At 36.3% G+C, this 14,522-nt stretch overlaps 1 protein-coding gene and 1 long non-coding RNA gene across 8 annotated transcripts in view; one reads left to right on the forward strand and one right to left on the reverse strand.

Annotated features, from left to right (window-relative positions):
* PLCB4 (phospholipase C beta 4) overlaps positions 1-14,522 on the reverse strand; it is a 461,946-nt gene that overhangs the window by 262,736 nt on the left and 184,688 nt on the right. The window lies entirely within an intron of this gene.
* Positions 28-10,645, forward strand: LOC110208036 (uncharacterized). Its single transcript, XR_013484322.1, has 4 exons — positions 28-159; positions 422-559; positions 2,656-2,820; positions 9,763-10,645. It is a non-coding gene; the product is annotated as an uncharacterized LOC110208036 (long non-coding RNA).

The raw sequence follows: 14,522 nt of genomic DNA on the forward strand, positions 1-14,522 counted from the left end.
GGAATTTTCCATGGTTCTTTCCAAGAACTTCACAAACATCCAAATATCTCCCTGGCTGTGATATGTAGGTTCCCAACCATACAAACCAGAATGAGACTCAACCTCTCCTTATAGAATACCTGACTCTCTTCTGTATCATGGTGTGCTGCTGTTACAAAGGTCAGCCCAGGTGCCAAGACAGAAGTGTACCTTTTACCTGCATCATCAGGCTCCTTCCACAAATAGATATAGTTGTACTCAAGGCCAGAATCCTATATCACATGATCTTTCTGGAGATTGGTTGTATACTTGCGCTTCTTGGTGACCATGACCTAAACTTTATCCTTTCTTCCCATTCTTATGCCTCCATGACTAAAGTTAAGTTATACTTTGAGTGAGGTAGGTAAAACGCATACAACATAAAAGACCTTCTGTGTCTCAGCATTACTAGGTGGTTTGCTTCTTTTGTGGAACTCTAAACCCTCTAAAGCATCTACAACGGACCAGCAGAAATGGAGCAAGATTGCTGGTAGTCTCCAACAACCCTGTGGCCTCAAGGCAAATCACCTAATCACTCCAGGTCAGTTTCCTCATCTCTAAAATGAGAAAATTGGTCTAAATTATCTCTGATGCCACTTTAAGTATTGAAAGTCTATGATTCTAAGGGATTCTGAGTCACATGAGCTCTCAGATTAAGGTGATTAGAGGAAGTATTAAGTCAAATGTTATCCTCCAGATTGAACACATGATTGGTAAGCCTTAGCCCAGTGATTTCCAGCCTTTTTCAGTATTAGGTAGTCTTTTTAATGTCCAAGTGTTCACAAACTCTGATCTTAGCTATTCTGATGAATAAGAATATATATACATATATATGACTGGATATAATAATAACAATAACAACTAACATTCATATAGCACTTTAAGGTTGGCAAAATATTTATATGATCTTCATATTTTGTGAGGTAAGTGCTATTATTACCTGAAATTATAGATAGGAAAACTATAGCAGAGAGTTGATAAGTGTTGTATACAGTACCACACAGTTACTAAGTTTTAAAAGCAGCATTCAAACTTCGATCTTCCTGACTCCAAATCCAAAGTTCTATCAACTACAGCAAGCTGCCTTTGGATATGGCAGAGAGCTTGGGAATCTCAGTTCTAGATCTCAGATCTCTAACTTTTTTTGTGATTAGGAACTCCTGGACAGGATGGCAGACATGTAGGGATAATGTGCTAATTAGGAAATTGTTAGCTTATGGTGAGCGGGCATTGCCAGTAGACTGTATCCAAGTTCACCTGTTTGAGTATGTTCAGAAATGCTTAAAGACCATAAGAGTTGTATATAGTCAAAGTCTTTAGTCTTATGATCAATCATACTCTAATCTGTTATTGCTTGGCTGATTACGAACCCATGCCTTACACAGAATGGCGGCTTTGGAAAAGCATGAGGGTACTCTGTGACATAATGCTATAGAGTCAGATGAAAATGGAAGCCAAGCAGTTAGAAAGTAATAGCTATGAATTTATAAAGAAATTTGAATTCTCTTATGATTTTCTTTTGCTAAGTTATTACAAGAAATTACCCATTCATTCAGGAAATATTTACTGACCATATCGTAGATGTTACAGGGATCTTAGCAGCTTTGAGTAAAAAACTGCTATGGGCCTCTGAGTAGAGGGGGAGTACTAGGCTCTATCTCTCACCAGTTGCCATGTGTCTAAGAATACATGGTACTTTTGTTTCTTTTCTCTTTTTGTGTTTATTCTTTCCTAATCTTGCGTGAATAAGTTATCTAGAGATTAAATGGTCAGGTTACAACCTTGTGAGCTTCAAAAGGTAGAGAGACTCACAAAACTTTGAGCAACTGGGGGTGGCAGCAGAATCTCGACAGGACCAAGAGCAGTATTGTCCAGTTAGAAGCTAGCCCTGAGGAGTAACCTGGTTGGCCCAGTCAGCCCAGCACAAATCAAGAAAGCAGCTAAGACACCATGTCCTTTTATCAAGAAGGTGCCATACACTGAAGCAAATCTGGTGGTGACTCTAGAAAAGGAAAAAAAATGGATTCCTAGAACCATGAGGAAAAAGAGTTATGATAGCTTTGTCCAGGAAGATTCAAGAGTGGCTCTGTGCAGAATCATGAGGATGGACTAGATTACAATTTCCAAACCAATGAGCGGTGATACTTGATTACATTACAAAAAATGTCTTTAGTATTTTGAGGCATCTTCAGTCACTTTCCCAATTTTTGAAAGGAAGGGTGGTGTGGTAAGGGTGATACAGACAAAGGATGACTATTGGGGTGTATTTTTATATAACAATACCCACTTTACATCCATCTAATAACCATGCTGCCTCCTACTTCACCTTCTCACAGCTAGAATTTGACTCCAGGACCTGCGACCCTGTCCCCTGACTAGTGAATTTTTACTTTATCTTTCTCAGTCCTGGGCCACCATGCCACTTCCTGGCCATCTCCAAGCCACTTTCCACTGCCTCCTCCTTCTAACTCTTGCTCTCCTACATGTATTGTCTTCCCCAGTAAGAATATAGGTTCCTTATGCTATCTATCTTGCTTGTATTTATAACTCTAGCATTCAGTAAGTACTTAATATGCTTTTTTATTTATTCATTAATTTATAAAACCAAAATAAAATATAGTCTCTTTCTTTGTGAAGCTTGTAGGTCAGCAGAATAAAGGAAACATACACATATACAACAGTAATGAGCAATACAATATGGAAAATAATAAACAAATACATGGAAATTCAAGAGAGAAAGATCAGTTCCTGCTTTGGGATCAGGGAAAGTGTCATGGAGCCATTTGATATGGACCATGAAATGTAAGTATGCAAACTGAAGCAAGTTTTGACATTTTATTTTACAAAGACACATGATGTCTTTCCAAAGCATTAAAGAGATTTAATAAAGGCAGATTTAACTTTTCCACTCTACAAAACAAACAAATCCCTTTCTGCTGAATTAATATCACATAAAAGCCTTTTCTCTTTATAGACTAATGATATACAAAGTATGCCAAAAATATAATAAGCAAAAAACTATGTAGCACTCTTAGAAGTTTTAAGTGATTATCAAATTTATGTGTCATCTCTAAAACTTTTGCTTCATCTCACATCAGACAACTGCTCAAGTTAACTTGGCATGTTAAAATGTTGTCAAATATGGTATCAGCTCAACAACCAAGTCAGAAATTGTCAGTATTAAGAAAAGACTTCAGTAGTTTAAAGATTGTTTTAAAAAGTAAATGCTAATCAATTAAGACATTTCTCATGGTTCAGTTGACCCAAGAAATCAAGGCTTTTAAGTACATTTTCAAGTACATAACATTTTTCTCCGTATTCCTGGTATCTCCTATTTTTCACAATCAGATAGATCAACCGGCACACGTATACATTGAAATGTATCTCTTGCCCAGGACAGTAACTTTCAGAAGATACAAAGATCCACGCAACAAACTGCCATCTTAAATATGAGTTTTTTCAGGTGGGGAAACATCTCTCAATATAAATTTTCAAACCTTCTTTCCATCAGAAAAGGAAAACTATGTGAACCAAGGCATTTCCCCTTTTATTTTATCTGTCATAAATGTCAAGAGTTCAGTGTCTTGTTCTCATAAACAGGTAAAAGATACCTGATGGCCTCTTCTCCTTTATGCTGATACTCTTGTGTTATCCCTACATTTCTTATTTTATGCTGTGGTTTATCTGTGTCAAGCTCACTTGGAAGGCAAAAATCATCAATTATAACTATTACAAAGGAAATACAAACAAAAAGACAAATACCTCTATAAGTAAACTTTGGCTGTGTCTAAACATTCTCAAAAGAACTGGATGATTTAAAAAATTCAAGACTGTACTATTTGACTGCTATAACTGGTAGCAATCTTAGAAGTCTTCTTATCCAAACTCTTCATTTTGTGGCTGAGGAAACAAATGCCCAAAGAAGTAAGTGTCTTTGCTAAGATTTGAAAACAGTTACTCAGCCGTCGAATTAAAGGATGGGCCACAAAAACTTCAGCCGAAAGACAAGACACAGTCCTTTTCTACAAGCTCATAATCCAATTTTACAAAGTTACAGCTTCCCTTGTAGCTACATCATGAAAACTTAACTGAATAACTACCTGCTACACAGAACTTTTCCTCAGCTTTTCTATTCACAGTGTGCCCCTTCCCACCCAGACAAGTCAGAGAGACATCACATGTTCTTTGTCTTCAGTTTCAAATGATCTACCCTTCATACCATTACCAGATTATTTTCTCTTTGTACAGATCTGATCATATCAATCCTTTCCTCAAATCCTTTTTCTTGTCCCCTTTTTTCCATATGAACAAGATTCAAACTACTTAACCTTTCTCAACCTGGCATTACCCTCCCTCTGTCCAGGGACTTGCCATGTTCCATCACATATTGAAAGTTCCAACCTAAATGGACCACTCACTATCTCCATCCCAGAGAAACCTTATAAGAGGCAGCTAGGTAGTACAATAGACAGAAAGCAATGCACTTGGAGTCAGAAGGAGGTGAGTTCAAGTATTTCCTTAGACACTTACTGTGTTATTCTGGGTAAGTCACTTAACCTCTGTTTCAGTTTTATTATCTGTAAAATAGGGATAATGAGATCATTTACCTTCCAAGGTTGTTGTGAGAATGAAACAATAATTGTAAAGTGCTTTGTACAGAGCCTGGCACATAGTGTTATATAAATGTCATGTTTTTGCTGCTGTCTTATTTATCTTTTTATTTCCCACAACATTCAATACAGTGCTCTGTAAGAAGTAGGCCCTTAAAAACTATGGAATTGAATTTAACACATTTCAAGTGAAGTTTTTATGTATAATTTAAAATGTATGTTAAAATGCACATTATACAGTTTATTTGATTAATTAGCATGAAGTAGAAACCACGTTATGTGCATAGTGTAAGCTTCTTAAAGGCAAAGACTGCTTTTGCACAGTGCCTCCCATACAGTAAGTTTTTTTAAAATATCTGTTGATAGGTTGACAACAGGATCTGGTGCTACAAACAATTATTTTATTGAGGTTCTCCTGTAAATTATCTGTTGCTTTGAACTGGTACATGGTAGGCACTTAATAAATGTCCGGTGACTGACTTTCTATAATTACTATGTGATAGACTGAGAGGCACAAGAAATACATTAAACCTCATTATTTACTCTTCCAGCTTCCTTCTCGTCCCTCACTCCTATATCCATTCCCCACACAGATGTCAAAATAATCTTCCTTTAGTATCTGTATGACTATGTTATTCCCTTACTTGAGAACCTTCTGGGGTTCCCTGTTGTCTCTAAGATAGACTAAAAATCCCTCAGCATGGAATGTAAATCCTTCACAATCTAGCATCAACCAACCTTTGCAGGCTTATTTTTCACTAAACTCCATACACTCTGCATTCCACCCCAACTGGCCTGCTTGGTGGTACTCACTTCTGCCATTCCATCTTTCACCTCCATGTCTTTGCATGGGTTATTCTCACATGGCTAGAATTTACTCCTTCTTTATCTCTACCTAAGTTCCTTCAAGGTGTCATGCCTTACAAAAAGACTTTTCAGATAATTCTCTCCATCCTCAAATTATTTTCTATTTACTTACATTCTATTTGTATTATCTCTGTTGCATGTAAGCCCTGTAAAGCTGGAACTTTTTGGTGTTGTTGTCATTATTTGTTTTTCCCTTGTATCCCAAAAGCCTTATGCACCAGCTTATATATAGTAGGCACTTAATAAATGCTTGTAGCATGGAACTGAAATCTCCTTCATTCCTCTCTAGGCCCCACACAACTGTGACTTTCCATACTTCTTCATGTTCCAATATTTTTCTCACCCTGAAAGAGCCCTCTACCTCTGCAGCTCTTTCCATTTATTGGTTAAGTCTCCCCTAGAAGAAAAGTTCAAGGGGCAGCTAGGTGGTGCAGTGGATAAAGCTCTGGCCTTGAAGTCAGGAGGACCTGATTTCAAATCCTGTCTCAGACACATGACACTTACTAGCTGTGTGACCCTGGGCAAGTCACTTAACCCTGACTGCCTCACTAAAAAAAAAAAAAAAGGAAGAGTTCAAGTCAGCCATGCTCACTCCTTTATTAAAACTCCTTTGTCCAGACTCTTTGAACTTCCCTCCCTTTCCCCTCAATCCACTTCTTTACTCCTCTCCAGTCTTCCCTTCTGACTTTGGACTTCTCTTCCCCAATCCACCACATCCCCTTTGCAGTTCCCTTTTATGTTTTATCCTCCCCCAAGAGAATGTAAGCTCCTTGAGAGTAGGGGCTGTCTTTCTTTTTGCTTCTGTTTGTATTCCCAGTGCTTAGCAAGGTGCCTGGCATATAGCAAGTAAATGGGAGTTGACTTAACTTTTTGACTTGGTTGTATCCCTGGGATTTAAGAGAAGATGAGATTTAAGAGAGGACAGATTAGCTATCTTCCCGAAGGATAAGTAAATTTCTAAAAAAAAAAAATCATAGACTAATTCATAATCCTGATCCAAACTGGTAGTCAAACTAAAATTTCCCATTACTAAATTCTTGTCTTTACTAAAGGAATTAAGTTTATTAAAAACCAAAAAATATTTTTAAAAATATTCTTGGAAATATATTTTGGAAAATACCATTTGGGTCTTTGCCATATTATACAGAATTCTTTTTTATAGTTTTGTAAAAATTGAATTTAATTTGCAACGGGAAATGAAATCCAAATTTACTCGGGGGCTTTTGTGAGATGTGGAAAAGTTCATCTGCACAAAGCAGGAGAAATGAGTCATGACTGAGATGCATTTATGCCACATTAGAATACTCCCAGTTTTAAAGGCCACCTCCCAATGAAGGAATCATATAGCTAGAAATTATCTCCAGACCTCATCCAGCACACCCGCATAACCCTTTTTTCAAGCAATACTGCACCTACATCATTCAAAACACATGTTTGAATATTGTATTGTTAGTTACTCATTTTTAAAAAGGTTTCAAGTCCTTAGTACTGTGGTTCTAGATGAACAGTCATAAAGGTTAAGTCCTAAAAAGTTCAAAAATTATTTATTAAGTACCTTCTATTTAGATTAGATACCAGGAGAAATACAGAACAGTACACTGGCTTTAATCATAGGAAGTTTATAATATAACAGTATTTCACAGTTAAAAGAAAAAAAGTACCCTGAATTAATTAAAATTTGTGGATAGGAAAAAAAATGAAAGTCCAAGAATCTGAGCCCTGGAAGAGACCATGAGAGATGGATGAATGAAAGGGCAATTATGAAGTGCTTACTATGTAGCAAGCATTGTTTTAAGAGCTGGAAATGCAAATATGAAAACAAAGACAATTGCTATTTTTATGGGGTTTACCTTTGAATAGAGGTATACAACACACATAGAAGAATGGTGGCCAAAAAGCACACTTTGGTCTAGCTAAGTCACAGGAATGTTAAGAGAAGGTATGGGGGAGCAGACTGACACACTTCTTCCAAGAATATACAAAGCTGATTTGATTGTGGTTTATCTTTCCAGAAAGAAGCGGGGGAGGAAGAAGGAGGAAAAGACAATGGAATGGTTGGGGAGGTTATTGTGGAAGAAGTCACAGAAAAGGATGTAAAGTGGAGCATAGGTGGGGCTTTCCCCAGACAGTGGTCTGGAAGACAGTCATCAACCAGAAGAGAGAGAGAGAGAGAGAGAGAGAGAGAGAGAGAGAGAGAGAGAGAGAGAGAGAGAGAGAGACAGAGACAGAGACAGAGACACAGAGACACAGACACAGACACTCAAAATACAAGTTTATCCAGCCATGGTGGCTAGTCTCTGTCTGTAGACAGGCTGTTTAGAAGGTTATGGAGGAAGTGATTGGAAAGGAATGAATGAAATCCAGAAATATCTAAATCATTTAAGACAGAGTATCATTTCTTGGATTCCACTGGATGGGTAGTTTGCTTTCTTTTTTTTACATTATTATTGCCAAAGGTATCTGTATAGCAATCACAATTATAAAATTACCTCCCATTTTTATCACCTTGAATACAAAAATTCCTTCCCTACGTTCACGTGAAATTGTTTATGTCAATATGTTCTCATTCATTTCTCTTTAGACAAGAAAAACTGATTAATATCTTTCTTAGAAACAATCAACCAACGTTCATTCATCTGGGCTAAGTGGTACCAAATCCATTTACTTATTATTCTTCTTTTAATTATCTCTGTTACTCTTTTCTTGATCTCACTTTGATTTCCCCATATCCTTTTAAAATCATGGTTACCCACACTGATCTCAGTGTACAGTGGTGCTATAATGTCAAACACTTCTCAGAGCTTGCTTGACGTATTTCCTTTGAGTTATCCCAATATGTTGGCTCTTTTCAAAGTAGCCATATAATGCAGATTCAAATGCAGGTTGTTATCAGCTACAATCCTGAGGTCTTTATCTTCTTTTTACTTATGTTTAATCAATTCTTCTCTGTGCTATATCTGTCTTATCTATCTATCTATCTATCTATCTATCTATCTATCTATCTATCACCTCAAATTGGCCTCCTGAATCAATAACTGATTTGGATTTGATATTTCTTGCCTATTTGATGCATGGAAAAGCAGAACATGTGTAAATGTGGAAAATACAATAGAGGGAAGGAGAAGTATTCCCCAAATCATGAATTAATTACTGGTCATAAAAAAAGAAAAGAATAAGTAAAAACTAGGGCAAGCCTAATAAAATTTACTTACCAGAGTTAATGTGAACAAAAAAATATGTATCCACTATTATCTTCACCCTCTATTGATTTCCTCTTTCCTTGTTTTTCATGGCAATCCATGCCTGTGAATTAATCATGTCTGTTGAGGATTTGGAGGGAAGGGTAGCATAAGCTAATGTAGTTTGTTATTTTTTTGCCCGAGGAGGGGGGGCTAATAATAGTGTCTCTTGAATTGTCGAGAAATTCAATAACTATTGGACAATGAGCAACAGCATAATAACAGAATTCTGGGGTCACAGTATATCATACAGGAGACAATGAAAATAAATCTCACTCTCATCATCTCATTTATTTAACATATATGACACAGTTTGATTTCATAAGGGCACAGGGGTCATGTTTTCAGAGATAAATGGGAAAGTTCTTCAGGTATAATCTGATTGTTCCTCAGTGCTGCCATCCATATCTTGGGAAACTGCATTAAAAGGAAATGCTGGCATGGCCCTGGTGACAATTTTCATTTACCTTTTATGTCCTGGAAAACCACTGAAACAGATGTTTGTGGTAATAAGAATCATCTGAAGCAGAGGCCATATAATAATGTGGCGTTGCTTGGTGACTGGATCATCTGCAAACCACATTCTCATAATGAAGTCAGATTTTCTAAATCTAAAAGCTTCTTGCTCATGAACTCAAAGACAGCAACATTTATAGAAAACTTTGCTGTCCCTTTAATATACTGACCACTTTCAAAAAGCATACCTGGAAGGCTATAAAGATAATGATCATGCAGTATTGACCTCCAGTCACAAGGACAAAATGGAGGGCAGGAGCCCTTTCCTCCCCACTACCACCATTTGCTGCTATTTTCAGCCTTCTGCTGCCTGTACCATCCTCTTCTCCAAATTTCTTTTTTGTAGTAAAGTATGGGTATTTAGAACAAGACTCTAAATCTAGAGCATGGGGAAGTACAAACCTGCCCTCTTCTTTTGACTCTGAAGCTATCCCTACTCTTGCCATCATCTACTTTGGTTTTCCTCTATAGTGTCCCTACTCACCTACCTCCTTCCTTTCCTTTCCCTGTAGGACCCATCATTGAACCTCACCATTCTACCATATCCTTTACCTGCTGAAGCTATCTGTGGAGAAATCTCTTTCCCGCCACCTGGAAGATGGGAAGAGTCAAGGATAAGTCGTCTCTTTTCCAAAAAAGGGACAAAAATGAAGATGTAGGAACTATGGACACATTTTCCCACATAAATACTAAATTCTTATGTTTATGATATAGTAAATAGATCTTAAGATATCCTAAGTTCAGTGAAAATCATGAATGAGATAGTCCAATACAGTAACTTACAAAAATATCTTAGATTGAACAAAAAAGAAGCCCAGATCAAAACAAAGGTTATACCTACATAGAGCCAAAATTCCTAGAGGCAAAGTGAAAAAAGATCAGTCTGTGTTATATGGTGCTAGATATCTAGACATGTGTAAACAAGAGACTGACTGACTTTTTCACTTTTCAATCAAGTATTTGATATTGTGTTCACAGCCAATGAGTTCAATAAAGAATAAAGAGTGACTGTAGAACTGGGCAACTTGAATTAGAAAAGAGGCCCTGATACCTATTACTAATTACTGGTACTTATAATATAGGGCTTTAAGGCTTGTGAAATACTTTTCACAGATTATCTTATTTTGTGCCTCTAGTTCCTCACCCTTGAAGTAGGGATAATAATATTTGCACAATCTACGTGAAAGAGTTGTGAGGAAAGCTCTTTATAAAACTTTAAACGTGACATGTTCTTGAAAGCTAAAAATAACCACAGAAAAATGTTTTTTTCCAACACAAATTTCTCCTTTTCAAGTGACCATTTGAATCATTCAACCAAATTATTTAAATGAAGGCGGCTAGACCTTTAGATTCTATGGTAATGTGTCCTTTAGGAGAAATAAGATCAAACTACATACTGCTGAATCAATATAATATTTTTAAAATGGTTGTCCTCTGTGAATAAAATGTTTATTTTGTCCTTCCATATTCCTTACAGGTCAAGTTTTTATCCAAGATCCTATAACTTCAGCTAGATTGTTTTAGTCAACAACATTCAGATAGTGCTGTCTTCTGATATCATTAGTTTCCATGGAAACATTCTTAGAATGATACTGCTGGTTTGTAATAGGCACCATCTTCCCTTATCCATTCAAACTAAGTACAGGAAAAGCATACATTACATCTCACATCTCTCAACTGAACTATGTTGCCAGAAATATGACTATTCTTAAGGCCTTGTTACCTTTATCAGAAACTTTAGTGCCTACTGACACACAAATGACAGATTAAAAAAACCACCTTGCCCAATTAACCCTTATGCTATGGGACTGTGTCTTTCAGGGATGCAGTTACAAGTTTCACTGAGATTCTTACTTTAAAATATTAATATTTTTAAAACCCCAGCATTCTAGAAAAGAGAACTGGGGTATCTTAACAGATTGTGTGCATCAATAGTTTGTCATTATCAATTGTCTTTGGGGGGAAATAGTGAGTTCTTTACAAGAAAACAATTCTTACTTCTCTAGAAAAGAGGTTCTTAACCTGGTATCTGTAAACCTGTTTCCCTCTGACCCTCAAATTTTGATAATAATATTTCAACACAATTAATTTCCTTTGTAATCTTAGGTGTTTTATGAATTTAAAACATCATTCTGAGGTCTACAGGTTTCACCAGATGGCCAAAGGATTCCACGATACAAAAAAACAGGTTAAGAACCCACCCACTAGGAAGGAAAAAAGAGGAACTGGGCACAGACTATACGTGAAAGGTAACAATAAAACACATCATGTAATTTTATCTCTGTGAGAAGCAGCATGGCATAGTGGACACAGGACCAGATTTGAAGTCAAAACCATTTAGATTTAAGTCCTACTTCAGAAAGACACTGTCAGTGTGATGGTGGACCCAGAGTTGTCCATGACTTCAAATCTAGCCACAGACACTTACTAGCTACGTGATCTTGTCCAAGTCACTTAACCTCAGTTTGCCTCAGTTTCCTCAACTTCAAATTTAAGAAAATAATAGCACCTACTTCACAGGGCTGTTGCAAAGATCAAATGGGATATCTGTAAAGTGCTTAGCACAGAGCCTGACACAAAGTAGGAGGTATATAATGTTGGGGTTTTTCCCCCTATATGTAGCACCAGAGAATCTTGGTTCAAACCCTGCTTCTGCCACTTATTACCTGCATGATCCTGAACAACTCATTAACCCTTTCATTTATTTGTTTTTGCTGCAGTTTCTTTTTATGAAAAATGAAGAGATTGGGCTAGATGACCTTCAAGGTCACTTTCAGATCTAAATCATTTAACCTGTAGGTGACACAGGCAATTGGGAGATGGTGTAGTAGAGAAGAAAAAATCATTAGACTTTGAGCCAAAAGATCTCAGTTGATTCTCAACTGCTTTCCAAACTAGCTAGAGATAACTACTAACCTCTCTAAGTATCAGTTGCCTCATCTAGAAAGGAGGTGGTCGGAAAAGATTTCTAAAATTCTTTCCAGCTATGATACGTATGATTCTATAAAATCTGAATGTTGAAGAGTCTGCAACATGATGGATATCACACTGAGCTAAAATGACCATAGCCACACATTTTTTAATAGAGAAATTACTTTCCATAACTAGAGAAATTATGTAAAAAATATACTGACCTTTGGGGTCTGTGAACTAGAATATGATTTGGGGGGAGAGGAATGGCAATTGGAAATAAAGATCATTGGCTGGCAACATTTAAGTAGTGTTAAACATGAACTTTCACACAACATTTTAATCATTTTAAGTACCACATATTCTTGAGAAACACGTTCACAAACTTTCTGAGTATTCAACAGTGATCTGAGAAAAATTTTACCAAAATATATACATTTATCAGCGTAGATTTTTCCAACAGCAAGATGATATGTAGACGGAAAGAAACAAAAAAAAAGGAGCTACAGAAGCCTATAAACGTATGATGCTTTAGAATAAAATTTGGTAACGTTAATTCGTATCTTTAGTAATTGAAAGACTACATGGTGGAAACAATCTACCACTTAGTAGAAAATTATTAACAACAGTTTGACCCATAACCTTCAATCCAGCTGATCATTTGTCATCTCTATAAACAGCAGTGGGACTGAAGCGACTAATTGCACCATATATTTCAAAAATATTTAACCAAATGTTAAATGAAAGTTAAATACAGAAAGGTTTATTGATTTTTCTTCTACCCAGTTTGTTTAAATTTATAAGTTCTGTGGAACTGGGTAATTTCTTTACTCCAGAATGCTAATTACTTTATTTATATATACTTCAAAAGTTAAATTAAGGTGATATACATCACTTATAGAATGGGAGTAACATTAAAGGTAATTATAAAGCCGTTCTTAGATATCAGGAAGATCTGAGTTAAAATTCTACCTCTAACATATTCTATTCCTTCTAACTCACTATCTGCCATGGAGGTGGGAATTTCTAACTTGGGAATCCCCCAAACCAAGGAAATCATTGATCTGGACAAATCCACATAAACAAAAAAGAAATACAAACAACTCATGTCTCTACCATATTATGGTTAAAAAGAATTTGATATGCTACACACAAAGCCCAAATAATGACTCCATATTTAGAGGGGGGAAACAAGTGGGGAGACATTATTACAGTAATTTTATTCTAGTTTTGTATTACCATCATTGTCCAATATGAAAACTACTGAATAGATGAGATAGGAGCCTTTGTTCTTTCTAAGTATAAAAAAAAAAGCCAAAAAGGTACACTTGGGTCATTCAGAATTGTTTCTTGTTCAGTCTATTCAGTCGTGTCTGATACTCTGTGACCCCATTTAGGGTTTTCTTGATAAAGATACTGGAATGGTTTGCCATTTCCTCCTCCAGTTCATTGTGCAGATAAGGAAACTGAGGCAAACAGCATTAAGTGACTTGCTAGGTTCGCACAGCTAGTAAGTGTTTGAAGCCAGATTTTAATTCAGGAAGATGAGTCTTTCTGACTTCAAGCACCCTATCCACTGTATCACCTTGCAGCCTATTCAGAATTATAATTTGACTAAAAAGAGTACAACAAAACATGCTTCCATTCTAATACCATCAGTCTTTGATTACATAAATCATCTTTGGTATTGTGGTGTGAAATGACATCTGAGACTAAAGAAACCTCCTGATGGTTAATAAAAGAAACTTCCCTTAACCAAGTTCTATTCCATACTGAATTCAAATAAATTTATAACAAACATTTTCTCCATCTCAGCTTTATCTTATAAATATTATCTTTTGACAGTCTGAGAACCAACATATCTAAGAGGGTCACAGACTTAGCAGTATGACTAATTTCACATTCCCAAATAAAATTAATGATCTGAATTCTACCGCGTTTGTTGGTCCCTTCCAAAGCTTTTTAAAATGTTCAGATAGCTATTTTTTTCTAAAATACTTTTGCCTTTAAGTAAACAATCACACAAAATAAGATTGAGAAAGCTGGTATTTTAGGGTACCTTAAATTTTACAAAGTACTTTATGATTTGCAAGGTGCTTTACCTACAGTTAATCACATTTGATGCCTATATTATCTTTATTTTACAGGGACAGCTAGGTGACACAGTGGATAGAGTGCTGGGGTCTGGAGACAGGAAAATCTGAGTTCAAATCAAGCCTCAGACACTTACTAGCTGTGTGACTGTGGCCAAGTCACTTAAGCCTATTAGCCTCATTTTCCTCATCTGTAAAATGAACTGGAAAAGGAAATGGCAAACCACTCACTCTAGTATCTTTGCCAAGAAAATCCCAAAAAGGGGTCA

The sequence above is a fragment of the Phascolarctos cinereus genome, unplaced genomic scaffold, assembly GCF_003287225.1.
Source record: "Phascolarctos cinereus isolate Bilbo 61053 unplaced genomic scaffold, phaCin_HiC Scaffold_2;HRSCAF=192, whole genome shotgun sequence".
NCBI lineage: Eukaryota > Metazoa > Chordata > Mammalia > Diprotodontia > Phascolarctidae > Phascolarctos > Phascolarctos cinereus.